Raw genomic sequence first — 14954 nt, forward strand, 5'->3', positions numbered from 1 at the left:
ATCAAATCATCCAGCTTCATGAACATACAGAATAAATGATCAGCTACATGGAATAAAACATGTTTGAGGGTCCTCTGGGGGGCTCAGTAGATTGAGTGTCTGACTCTCGATTTTGGCTAGGGTTGTAGGATTGAGCCCCACATGGGGCTCTGAGCTAAGTGTAGAGTTTGCTTGAGGTTCTCTCTCTCCCTCCACCCCTGTGTCTGTTCATACCCTCCTCTCTCTAAAGTAATAAAAGATCTTCACAAAAACTTTTTAGACTGTTGTACAGGGATGGAAGCATCTTTGATCTTTCCTAAAATAATTGTCAAACATTTAGGATTATGATTATTTGAATGCCCTTATTTTTTCAGGGATCTTCTCTAGTATGAAGTATCTATCAGATAAATTACAGCAAATACATTTGCTGATTATGCTAGACTGTCTTCATCAGTCAAAAATATTTTATGTCTACACTGTTATATACTTTAAACACAAACAATACTTGAGATTACTATACGTTTTGAGTATATCTGATTTAATTATGGAGAGTGATGTAAGTAAAAATATAACTATGTTCCCTTCACACAGTGAACACTGGTCAACATTCTCCAAAACACAAAGGTATTATAAATTCTCAAATTCTTTATGAAATCCACATGTTAATTTTTATGTGTCCACTTTGGATTTATTTGCATCACTGGAAGTATTTCCTCAATTTCCACTTCATTTTTCTAGGCAAATTTTTTGTATCATTAGCAGAAATTTTTATCTGTGTAGTATTGTACTTCTATTAAAATATTGAACAGTTCCCATGTATCACAGTATGACATACTAGAAAACCTAACCTTTTTTCTTGAGGACTGATAGATTCTCAATACAATAAATATAAATATAAACCAATGATGTATTATACCTTGGCCAATTGAATTTAAGTAAAAAAATAAAGATAAAAAAACTATTAAAAAGAAAATATATATATATCATTTTATTTATTTATTTATTTATTTATTTATTTGAGAGAGAGAGAGAGAAAGAGCATGAGTGGGTGTAGAGAGAGAGGGAGAAGCAGACTCCTTGCTGAGCAGAGAGACTGATTCAAGGCTTAATCCTACCACCCTGATAGTAGAAGAGAAAGCTAGAATAGAATCTGGACTCAAAAAAAGCCACGCTCAGGAATGTAGGTTATGGGAGATTACTGACTCAATGAAACGTTCCAATGTCAGAATCATCGGCATCCCCGAGGGGGTGGAGAAAAACACAGGTCTAGAAGAGATATTTTAACAAATAGTAGCTGAAAACTTCCTTAATCTAGCAAGGGAAACAAACATTCGTGTCCAAGAGGCAGAGAGAACCCCTCCCAAGCTCAACCATGACAAATCTACATCACGTCACGTCATACTGCAATTTTCAAATATTAGATCCAAGGATACAGTATTGAAAGCTGCTAGGGAAAGAAATTACTCACGTACCAAGGCAAAGATATCAGAATTACTTCAGATCTGTCTACATATACCTGGAATGAGAGAAAGGGTTGGGGGCGGGGCATTTTTAAATCTCTTTCAGAGAAAAACATGCAGCCAAGGATCCTTTATCCAGCAAGGCTGTCATTCAGAATTGATGGAGAAATAAAGACCTTCCAGAATCGCCAGTCATTGACCAATTTCATAACCACGAAACCAGCCCTACAGGAGATATTAAGGGGAGTTCTATAAAAGTAAAAAGGCCCCAAGAGTGATACAGATCAGAAAGTCACAATCCATAGGAACACAGACTTTACTGGCAACATGGCATCATTAAAATCATATCTCTCAATAATCAGTCTCAATGTAAAAGGCCTAAAAGCTCCCATAATGTGCCACAGGGTTTCAGATTGGATAAAAAGACATGACCCATCCATTTGCTGTCTACAAGAGACTCATTTGGAACCTAAAGATACATTCAGACTAAAAGTAAAGGGATAGAATACCATCTTTCACTCCAATGGACCTCAAAAGAAAGCTGGGGTAGCAATTCTTATATCAGACAGATTGGATTTTGAACTAAAGGCTATAGTTAGAGACACAGAAGGGCACTATATTATTCTTAAAGGATGTATTCAACAAGTGGATATGACAATTATAAATATATATGCCCCCAACAGGGCAGCAGCAAGATACACAAGCCAACTCTTAACCACAATAAAGAGACATAGATAAAAATACATTAATAGTAGGGGACCTCAACACTCCACTATCAGCAATAGACAGAGCACCGGAACAGAAAACCAACATAGAAACAAGGGCTTTGAATGTCATACTCGACGAGGTGGACCTCATAGATATAAATATAGAACTCTACACCCCATAACCAAAGAATACTCATTCTGGGGTGCCTGGGTGGCACAGCGGTTAGGCATCTGCCTTTGGCTCAGGGCGTGATCCCGGCGTTATGGGATCGAGCCCCACATCAGGCTCCTCTGCTATGAGCCCGCTTCTTCCTCTCCCACTCCCCGTGCTTGTGTTCACTCTCTCGCTGGCTGTCTCTATCTCTGTCGAATAAATAAATAAAATCTTTAAAAATAAAACAAAACAAAAAAAAACAAAGAATACTCATTCTATTCTAATGTCCATGGAACATTCTCAAGAATTGACCATGTTCTAGGTCACAAAACAGGTCTCAACCGATAACAAAAGACTGAAATTATTCCCTGCATATTCTCAGACCACAACACTCTGAAATTGGAACTCAACCACAAGGAAAATTGGGAAGAAACTCAAACACTTGGAGACTAAGAACCATCCTGCTCAGGAATGACTCGATAAACCAGGAAATCAAAAATCAATTTAAACAATTTATGGAGACCAATGAGAATGAAAACAAACGGTCCAAAACCTATGGGATACTGCAAAGGCAGTCCTAAGGGGAAATATATAGCCATCCAAGCCTCACTCAAAAGAATAGAAAAATCTAAAATGCAGTTTTTATATTCTCACCTCAAGAAGTTGAAACAGCAACAGACGGACAGACTTAATCTACACACGAGGAAGCAGTTGACCAAGATTAGAGCAGAAATCGATGAATTAGAAACCAGGAGTACAGTAGAGCAGATCAACAGAACTAGAAGCTGGTTCTTTGAGAGAATCAATAAAATTGAAAGACCACTGGCAAGACTTATCCAAAAGAATAGAGAAAGGACCCAAATTAATAAAATTATGAATGAAAAAGGAGAGGTCACAACCAACATCAATGAAATTGTAAGGATTATTAGAAACTTTTCTCAACAGCTTTATGCCAATAAATTAAGCAATCTGGAAGAGATGGAGGCCTTCCTGGAAACCTATGAACTACCAAGACTGAAACAGGAAGAAACTGATTTTTTAAACAGGCCAATTAATTATGAAGAGATTGAGTCAGTGATAAACAACCTTCCAAAAAACAAAACTCCAGGCCCAGACGGTTTTCCTGGGGAATTCTACCAAACATTCAAAGAAGAAATAATATCTATTCTCCTAAAGCTATTTCAAAAAATAGAAACAGAGGGAAAGCTACCAAACTCATTCTATGAGGCCAATATTACCTTGATCCACAAACCAGGCAAAGACCCCATCAAAAAGGAGAATTACGGACCGATTTCCCTAATGAATATGGATGCCAAAATCCTCAAAAAGATCCTAGCTAATATATCCAACAGTACATTAAAAGGATTATACATCATGACCAAGTGGGATTCATCCCTGAGATGCAAGGGTGGTTCAACATTCACAAATCTACCAGTGTCTTGGATTTTATCCAGAAAGAGAAATTTAAAAATCATATGATTCTCTCAATAGATGCAGAAAAAGCATTTGACAAAATACAGCATCCTTTCCTGATTAAAACCCTTCAGAGTGTAGGAATAGAAGGTACATTTCTCAATCTCATAAAAGCCATCTATGAAAAGCCTACTGCAAATATTATTCTCAATGGGGAAAAGCTGGAAGCCTTTCCCTTAAGATCAGGAACATGACAAGGATGCCCACTCTCGCCACTATTATTCAACATAGTACTAGAAGTCCTTGCAACAGCAATCAGACAACAAAAAGAGATCAAAGGTATCCAAATCAGCAAAGAAGAAGTCAAAATGTCTCTCTTCGCAGATGACATGATACTCTATATGGAAAACCCAAAAGAAGCCACTCCCAAACTATTAGAAGTTATAGAGCCATTCAGTAATGTGGCGGGATAAAAAAAAATCAATGTTCAGAAATCATTTGCATTGCTATACACAAATAATGAGACTGAAGAAAAAGAAATTAGGGAATCCATTCCATTTACAATAGCACCAAAAACCTTACATTACCTTGGAATTAACTTAACCAGAGACGAAAAGGACCTATATTCTAGAAACTATAAGTCACTCTTGAAAGACATTGAAGAAGACACAAAAAGATGGAAAAATATTCCATGCTCATGGATCGGAAGAATTAACATCGTTAAAATGTCCATGCTACCCAGAGCAATCTACACTTTCAATGCTATCCCCATCAAAATACCCAGGACATTTTTCAAAGACCTGGAACAAATAGTCCTTAAATTTGTATCGAACCAAAAAAGGCCCCGAATCCCTAAAGAACTGTTGAAAAGGAAAAACAAAGCTGGAGGCATCACAATGCCGGATTTCGAGTTGTACTACAAAGCTGTGATCACAAATACAGCATCGTACTGACGCAAAAACAGACACATAGACCAATGGAACAGAATTGAGAACCCAAAAACGGACCCTCAGCTCTTTGGGCAACTGATCTTTGATAAAGTAGGGAAAAAAATCCAGTGGAAAAAAGACAGTCTCTTCAATAAATGGTGCTTGGAAAATTGGACAGCTACATGCAAAAGAATGAAACTTGACCACTCTCTAACACCATGCACAAAAATAAACTACAAATGGATGAGAGACCTCGATGTGAGACAGGAATCCATCAAAATCCTAGAGGAGAGCATTGGCAGCAACCTGTACGACATTGGCCACAGCAATCTTTTTCACGACACATCTCCAAAGGCAAGAGAAACAAAAGATAAAATGAACTTGTGGGACTTCATCAAGATAAAAAGCTTCTGCACAGCCAAGGAAACAATCAGAAAAACTAAGAGGCAGCCCAAGGAATGGGAGAAGATATTTCCAAATGCCACTACAGATAAAAGACTGGTATGAAAGATCTACAAAAATCTTCTCTAACTCAATACACAAGAAACAAATAAACAAATCATAAAATGGGCAGAAGATATGAACAGACACTTTTCCAATGTAGACATACAAATGGCTAACAGACACATGAAAAAAATGTTCAAAATCATTAGCCATCAGGGAAATTCAAATCAAAACCACACTAAGAGACCACCTTATGTCAGTTAGAATGGCAAAAAGTGACAAGGCAAGAAACAACAATTGCTGGAAAGGATGTGGAGAAAGGGGATCCCTCCTACATTGTTGGTGGGAATGCAAGTTGGTATAGCCACTCTGGAAAACAGTGTGGAGGTCCCTTAAAAAGTTAAAAGTTGAGCTACCCTATGACCCAGTCATTGCACTACTGGGTATTTACCCCAAAGATACAGACATAGTCAAGAGAAGGGCCATATGCACCCCAATGTTCATAGCAGCATTGTCCACAATAGCTAAATTGTGGAAGGAACCGAGCTGCCCTTCAACAGATGACTGGATTAAGAAGTTGTGGTCCATATATACAATGGAATATTACTCAGCTATCAGAAAGAACGAGTTCTCAACATTTGCTGCAATATGGACAGCACTGGAGGAGATAATGCTAAGTGAAATAAGACTAGCAGAGAAAGACAATTATCATATGATTTCTCTCATCTATGGAACATAAGAAGTAGGAAGATCAGTAGGGGAAGAAAGGGATAAGGAAACGGGGGGTATCAGAAGGGGGAATGAAGCATGAGAGACTATGGACTCTGAGAAAGAAACTGAGAGCTTCAGAGGGGAGGGGGGTGGGGGAATGGGATAGCCTGGTGATGGGTAGTAAGGAGGGCACATATTGGATGGTGCATTGGGTGTTATACGCAACTAATGAATCATTGAACTTTACATCAGAAACCAGGGATGTAGTGTATGGTGACTAACATAATATAATAAAAAAACACTAAAAAAAAAAAAAATTCTCGCACCCTGAGATCATGAGGTGAGCCAAATGAAGATGCTTGAACAACTGAGCCATCTGGGTGCCTCAATAATTGTAAATATTTTTGAATTAAGTAGTGTGTTCAAACAATTTAATTTTAATCTAATGAGTAAAAAAAATGAGAAGCTTGATGGTGAAAGTGCCGTTGCTCTCAGTACATGTGTGAGTCATAAATCATAGACCTCTGTGCTTCAAAGCTCCTTGGGAAAGAGAACACTCCTAGTTCAAGCCAGAGAACAGAGATTTAAAGTAAAGAGAGATGGAAGTAAAACAATTCAAATACATTCTTCTTATAATAGAAACAATGAATGCATGAGAACACTCAAATGTTGAAAGTAAAAAGGGACAAAATTTAAATAGGCTAATTGAGAGAAATCTAAATTAACCACATGAGAAATATGAGTCAAAAACTTGCACCTGTAGTGGAGAGGCTACTATAATAATGAAAGAAAAATGTTCGTGGTAAATTGATAGGAGTTACATTAAATGTGTAGGGTGTCTTGGGTTGTCGAGACATTTTAACAATGTTTGTTCTTCCAATCCATGAACGTGGGATGTTTTTCCATTTTTTTATTTCTTCTTCAATTTCTTTCATAAGTATTCTACAGTTTTCTAAGTACAGATCTTTTACCACTTTGGTTAGGTTTATTCCTAGGAATCTTATGGATTTTGGGTGCAATTGTAAGTGGGATCGATTCCTTGATTTCTTTTTCTATTGCTTCATTATTGGTGTATAGAAAGGCAACAGATTTCTGTACATTGATTTTATATCCTGTGACTTTGCTGAATTCATGTATTAGTTCTAGCCATTTTTTGGTGGAGTTTTTCAGGTTTCCTACATGGAGTATCTTGTTGTGTGTGAATACTGAAAGTTTGACTTCTTTGTTGTTGATTTAGATGCATTTCAGTTGTTTTTGTTTTCTGATTGCTGTGGGTAGGACTTCCTGTTCTATGTCAAATTACTGTGGTGAGAGTGGACATCTCTGTCTTGTTCCTGACCAGGAGAGGAACAACTCCCAGTTTTTTCACGCTGAGGATGATATCAGCTGTTGGACTTTAGTATATGGCCTTTATGATATTTAGGTGTGTTCTGCCTCTCCATACTTTGTGGAGGTTTTGCTTTTTTTTCCTTTTTTTATCAAGAATGGACATGGATAGACTTCGAGTGTATTATGCTAAGTGAAATAATTCAGTGAGAGAAAGACAAATACCATATAATTTCACGCATGTGTGGAATTTAAAAATCAAATCAGATGAACATATGGTTTGGGGGGGGAAGAAAAGTAGAAAGAGAGAGGAAAACCCCATAAGTGACTTTTAATGATCGAGAAGAAACTAAGGGTTGATGGAGGGCAGTGGTTGGGGGATGGGCTAGATGGGTGATAAGTATTAAGGAGGGCATTTGTTGTGAAGAGCACTGGGTATGTAAGTGATGAGTTACTAAATTCTATGCCTGAAACAAATATTGCATTGTATGGTAACTAACTGGAATTTAAATAAAAATTTGGAAACAACATAATGATGGAAAGTTAAATTCACTTAGAGGAAATATCTGTCCTCACATTTTGTACGATGAAAAGAGTAACTCCATAAAAGCTTAGTGTTTTCAGAATCTGTGTGAACTTAACTGACCATAAATTTACAGAGACTGCTGTACAAATAAAGATGTTATATTTGAACCCAATGGTAATGATGAATCAAACACTTATAATATATGCAGAAAAAATAAAGGGAAAGAACTCCAAGTATAACCAAAAGAAAATCATCAAACCACAAAAGAAGAGACCAAGAAAATAAGAGGACAGGGAAGAACTGCAAAAACAACCAGAAAACAATGAAAAAAACAGCCATAAGTACTGGCCTATCAATACTTACCTTAAGTGTAAATGTACTAAATCCTCCATTCAAATAATATGGGGTGCTTGAAGGATATGAAAAAACAAGACCCATCCATACGTTGCCTATAAAAGACTCATTTCAGATCCAAATGACACATAGAGTTTGAAAGTGGAGAGCTGGAGGAGTCCAAGATGGCTGAGGAGCAGGAGACTTAAGTTTTGTCTGGTCCCAGGAATTCAGCTAGATAGCTATCAGACCATTCCGAACACCTACAAACTCAACTGGAGAATGCAGAAAAGAATAGCAGCAACTCTATGAACAGAAAAGCGACCACTTTCTGCAAGGAACCCAGTTTAAAACAGGAGTTGAGCTCCAGCTCGGTGTTCCAAGATGGCAGAGGAGCAGGAGACCTAAAGTTCATCTGGTCCCAGGAATTCAGTGAGAGAGCTACCAAACCATTCTGAATACCTATGAACACAACTGGAGAATGAAGAAAAGAGTAGCAGAAACTCTATGAACAGAAAAGCGACCACTTTCTGCAAGGACGAGAAAAGATGGTGGAGGAGTAGGAGACCCTTTCTCAGCTGGTCCTGAGTTGAGTTGGATATCTACCAGACCATCCTGAAAACCCATGGAATCAGCCTGAGATGCAGGAAGATACACCTGGATCTCTACAAACGAACATCTCCAGCACTGAGTATTGAGGTACAAAATGGGGAGCTGTGAATCCGCCCGCAGATATAGGAAGATAAATGGAAGGGGGAGGGAGCCTCCGCGCTGGGGCACTGGGAAGCACTAGCCCCCTGTGCTGGGGAGCAGGTCGGACTCACGGACAGGCACTGGCGAGAGAGCAGACTGAGACAGTGAGCCTGGGAATGCACACAACCAGACTGAAAAGCGGAGCTCCGGAGTGCTCACCGGAACTGGATTAAATCCAGGAGCTCAGGAGCGTGCGTGTGTCCAAACTGAAAACAGGAGTTCCGGACCACACACTCAAACTAGACTGAAACCGAGAGCTCGGGAGTGCGCGCATGACCAGACTGAAAACTGGCGCTCCGGAGAGCATGCGAACCATACTGGAACAGGGAGCTCAGGAGCACAGGAGTGCGCACGGGAACCAGGGGCGGTGGGCGGTGTTAGAAGCATGGGACAGAGATGAGCCGGCCCTGGAAGTGAGGGCTGGGACACAGGCTGTGGGGCGCACATCCCGGGTCGCTGCAGGGTTTTTAGCAGCATTGATAGAAACAGAGTTAAAGTGGCAAAGAGACCTCAGTGGAGAGTGAACTATGATCTCTCGGCTCTGAGACAGAGGCTAGGATACGGCCACTGCTGCTCTGACTCTCAGAAGAGGCACAGAAAACCGCCAGGGAAAGCTGCCAGAGAAGAAAATCCTGAAAATACCAGCTCACATTGTGCCCATCCCCTCCCCGCTCGAAGGGGTTGGGGCAACTCTACCCAAACAGGTTTCCTAAATATCAGCGCAGCAGGCCCCTCACCCAGAAGGCAGGCTGAAAAATCAGGAAGCCGACATCCTTAAGGTCCCTATAAAACAAGTGCATACTGCCTGTGTCCTGGTCAATAACTTGGGCTCTGGGCATCCCCACAACCTCTCCTCATCAGAATGGTGAGAAGGAGAAATCCCTCTCAGCAAAGAAAAGATAATGAGTCTGTGCCCTCTGCCACAGAAATGATGGATGTGGATATAAACAAATTGTCAGAAATGGAGTTCAAAAAAACAATGGTCAAAATGTGTAGGCTTGAAAAAACTATTAATGAAAATATTAACAAGAATATAGAATCTCTAAGGGCAGAAATGAGAGCGAATCTGGCAGAAATTAAAAATGCTATGAATCAAATGCAGTCTAAACTAGATGCTCTGACAGTCAGGGTAAATGAGGCAGAAGACGAATTAGTGAATTAGAGGATGGGATGGTAGAAGAGAAAGTTAAAACAGAAAATTGCCTCAAAAAATCCAACCTCAAGAATGTAGATTACTGGAGATTACTGACTCAATGAAACGTTCCAATGTCAGAATCATTGGCATCCCCGAGGGGGTGGAGAAAGAGAGAGGTCTAGAAGAGATATTTGAACAAATTGTAGCTGAGAACTTCCCTAATCTGGCAAAGGAAACAAGCATTCGTGTCCAGGAAGCAGAGAGGACCCCTCCCAAGGTCAGTGAGAACAGACCTACACCACATCACGTCATAGTGCATTTTGCAAGTGTTAGATCCAAGGATACAGTCTTGAAAGTGGCCAGGGGGAAGAAAATCCTTACGTATAGAGGGAAAAATATCAGAATAACGTCAGACCTGTCTACAGAGACCTGGCAGGCTAGGAGGAGTTGGCAGGGTATTTTCAAAGCTCTATCTGAGAAGAGCATGCAGCCAAGGATCCTTTATCCAGCAAGCCTGTCATTCAGAATTGATGGAGAGATAAGGACCTTCCAGGATCGGCAGAATCTGAAGGAATTTGTAACCACCAAACCAGCCCTACAGGAGATATTAAGGGGGATTCTATATAAGTACAGAGTGATACAGAACAGAAATTTACAATCTATAGAAACAAAGACGTTACAGGCAACATGACATCATTAAAATCATATCCTTCAATAATCACTCTCAATGTGAATGGTCTAAATGCTCCCATAACGCCACAGAGTTGCAGATTGGATAAAAAGACATGACCCACCAATTTGCTGTCTGCAAGAGACTCATTTTGAACCTAAGATACAACCAGACTGAATGTGAAGGGATGGAAAACCATTTTTCATGCCAATGGACCTAGAAGAAAGCTGGGGTAGCAATTCTCATATCAGACAGATTAGATTTTAAACTAAACACTGTAGTGAGAGATATAAAAGGACACTATATTATTTTTAAAGGATGTATCCAACAAGTGGATATGACAATTATAAATATCTATGCCCCCAACAGGGGAGCAGCTAGATACACAAGCCAACACTTACCAGAATAAAGGGACATATAGATAATAATACATTAATAGTAGGGGACCTCAACACTCCTCTCTCAGGAATAGACAGATCACCTAAGCAGAAAATCAACAAAGAAACAGGAGCTTTGAATGACATACTTGAACAGATGGACCTCATAGATATATATAGAACACTAAACCCCAGAACAACAGAATACTCATTCTTTTCTAAGGCACATGGAACTTTCTGCAGAATAGACCATATACTGGGTCACAAAACACATCTTAACTGATACCAAAAGACTGACATTATTCCCTGCATATTCTCAGACCACAATGCTTTGAAAGTGGAACTCAATCACAAGGAAAAATTTGGAAGAAACTCAAACACTTGGAAACTAAGAACCATCCTGCCCAAAAATGATTGGGTAAACCAGGATTTTAAAAATCAGTTTAAAGAATTTCTGGAGACCAATGAGAATGAAAACACATCAGTCCAAAACCTGTGGGACACTGCAAAGTTGGTCCTAAGGGGAAAATACATAGCCATCCAAGGCTCACTCAAAAGAATAGAAAAATCTAAAATGCAGTTTTTATATTCTCACCTCAAGAAGCTGGAGCTGGAACAGAAGAGGTGGCCTAACCCACGCATGAGAAGGCAGGTGATAACGATTAGAACAGAGATCAATGAATTAGAAACCAGGAGCACAGTAGAGCAGATCAACAGAACTAGAAGTTGCTGCTTTGAAAGAATCAATAAGATTGATAAGCCACTGGCAAGACTTATTCAAAGGAATAGAGAAAGGACCCAATTTAATAAAATTATGAATGAAAGGGAAGAGATCACAACCAACACCAATGAAATAGGAAGGATCATTAGAAACTTTTATCGACAGCTTTATGCCAATAAATTGAACAATCTGGAAGAAATGGATGCCTTCCTGGAAGCCTATAAACTACCAAGACTGAAACAGGAAGAAATTGATTATTTAAAGAGACCAATTAATTATGAAGAGATTGAAGCAGTGATCACAAACCTCCCCAAAACAAGAGTCCAGGGCCTGACAGATTCCCTGGGGAATTCTATGAAACTTTCAATGAAGAAATAATACCTATTCTCCTGAAGCTGTTTCAAAAAATAGAAACAGAAAGAAAACTACCAACTACCTCATTCTATGAGACTATTATTACCTTCATCCCCAAACCAGGCAAAGATCCCATCAAAAAGGACAATTACAAACCGATTTCCCTGATGGATATGGATGCCAAAATTCTCAACAAGATCCTAGCTAATAGGATCCAAAAGTACATTAAAATGATTATCCATCAAGACCAAGTGGGATTCATCCCTGGGATGCAAGGGTGGTTCAACATTCACAAATCAATCAGTGTGATAGATCATATCAACAAGAAAAGAGTCAAGAACCACATGATCCTCTCAATTGATGCAGAAAAAGCATTTGACAAAATACAGCATCCTTTCCTGATTAAACCATTCAGAGTGTTGGGATAGAGGGTAGATTCCTCAATCTCATAAAAACCATCTATGAAAAGCCTACAGTGAATATCATTCTCAATGGGGAAAAGCTGAAAGCCTTTCCCTTAAGTTCATGCAAATGACAAGGATGTCCACTCTCACCATTATTATTCAACATAGTACTAGAAGTCCTTGCAACAGCGATCAGACAACAAAAAGTGATAAAAGGTATCCAAATCGGCAAAGAAGTCAAAATGTCTCTCTTCGCAGATGACATGATACTCTATATGGAAAACCCAAACGACTCCACCCCCAAACTACTAGAACTTATAGAACAATTCAGTAATGTGTTGGGATACAAAATCAATGCTCAGAAATCAGTTGCGCTTATATACATGAACAATGAGACTGAAGAAAGAGAAATTAGGGAATCCATACCATTTATAATAGCACCAAAAATATACATTATCTCGGAATTAACTTAAGCAGAGATGTAAAGGATCTATATTCTAGAAACTACAAATCACTCTTGAAAGACACTGAAGAAGACACAAAAAGATGGAAAAATATTCCACGCTCATGGATTGGAAGAATTAACATAGTTAAAATGTCCATGCTACACAGAGCAATCTACACTTTCAGTGCCATCCCTGTCAAAATACCAATGACATTTTTCAAAGAACTGGAACAAACAGCCCTTAAATTTGTGTTGAACCAGAAAAGACTCCGAATCGCCAAGGAATTGTTGAGAAGTAACAACACAGCTGGGGGCATCACGTTGAGAGATTTCAAGCTATACTACAAAGCTGTGATCACAAAGACAGCATGGTACTGGCACAAAAACAGACACATAGACCAATGGAACAGAATAGACAGCCCAGAAATGGACCCTCGGCTCTTTGGGCAACTAATATTTGATAAAGCAGGAAAAAACATCCGGTGGGAAAAAGACAGTCTCTTCAATAAATGGTGCTGGGAAAATTGGACAGCTACATGCAAGAGAATGAAACTTGACCACTTTCTCACACCATACACAAAAATAAACTCCAAATGGATGAAAGACCTCGATGTGAGACAGGAATCCATCAAAATTCTAGAGGAGAACATAGGCAACAACCTCTACAACATCGGCCAAAGCAACCTTTTTCATGACACATCTCCAAAGGCAAGAGAAACAAAAGATAAAATGAACTTGTGGGACTTCATCAAGATAAAAAGCTTCTGCACAGCCAAGGAAACAGTCAGAAAAACTAAGAGGCAGCCCACGGAATGGGAGAATATATTTGCAAATGACACTACAGATAAAGGACTGGTATCCAAGATCTACAAAGAACTTCTCAAACTCAATACACGAGAAACAAATAAACAAATCAAAAAATGGGCAGAAGATATGAACAGACACTTTTCCAATGAAGACATACAAATGGCTAACAGACACATGAAAAAATGTTCAAAATCATTAGCCATCAAGGAAATTCAAATCAAAACCACACTGAGATACCACCTTACGCCAGTTAGAATGGCAAAAATAGACAAGGCAAGAAACAACAATTGTTGGAGAGGATGTGGAGAAAGGGGATCCCTCCTACATTGTTGGTGGGAATGCAAGTTGGTACAGCCACTCTGGAAAACGGTGTGGAGGTCCCTTAAAAAGTTAAAAATTGAGCTACCCTATGATCCAGCCATTGCGCTACTGGGTGTTTACCCCAAAGATACAGACATAGTGAAGAGAAGGTCCATATGCACCCCAATGTTCATAGCAGCAATGTCCACAATAGCTAAATCATGGAAGGAGCCAAGATGCCCTTCAAGAGATGACTGGATTAAGAAGTTGTGGTCCATATATACAATGGAATATTACTCAGCAATCAGAAAGAACGAGTTCTCAACATTTGCTACAACATGGACGGCACTGGAGGAGATAATGCTTAGTGAAATAAGTCAAGCAGAGAAAGACAACTATCATATGATTTCTCTCATCTATGGAACATAAGAACTAGAATGATCAGTAGGGGAAGAAAGGGATAAAGAAAGGGGGGGTAATCAGAAGGGGGAATGAAACATGAGAGACTATGGACTATGAGAAACAAACTGAGGGCTACAGAGGGGAGGGGGGTGGGGGAATGGGATAGACCGGTGATGGGTAGTAAGGAGGGCACATATTGCATGGTGCACTGGGTGTTATACACAACTAATGAATCATCGAGCCTTACATCGAAAACCGGGGATGTACTGTATGGTGACTAACATAATATAATAAAAAATCATTATTAAAAAAAAAAAAAAGAAAGATAGAAATGAAAAAAACAAAAAAAAACAAAAAAACACAAAGATACAGACGTAGTGAAGAGAAGGGCCATATGCACCCCAATGTTCATAGCAGCATTGTCCACAATAGCTAAATTGTGGAAGGAGCCGAGCTGCCCTTCAACAGATGACTGGATTAAGAAGATGTGGTCCATATATACAATGGAATATTACTCAGCCATCAGAAAGAATGATTACACAACATTTGCAGCAACATGGACAGGACTGGAGGATATTATGCTAAGTGACATAAGTCAAGCAGA

The sequence above is a fragment of the Ursus americanus genome, chromosome 5, assembly GCF_024610735.1.
Source record: "Ursus americanus isolate L20-20 chromosome 5, mUrsAme1.1.p, whole genome shotgun sequence".
NCBI classification, from domain to species: domain Eukaryota; kingdom Metazoa; phylum Chordata; class Mammalia; order Carnivora; family Ursidae; genus Ursus; species Ursus americanus.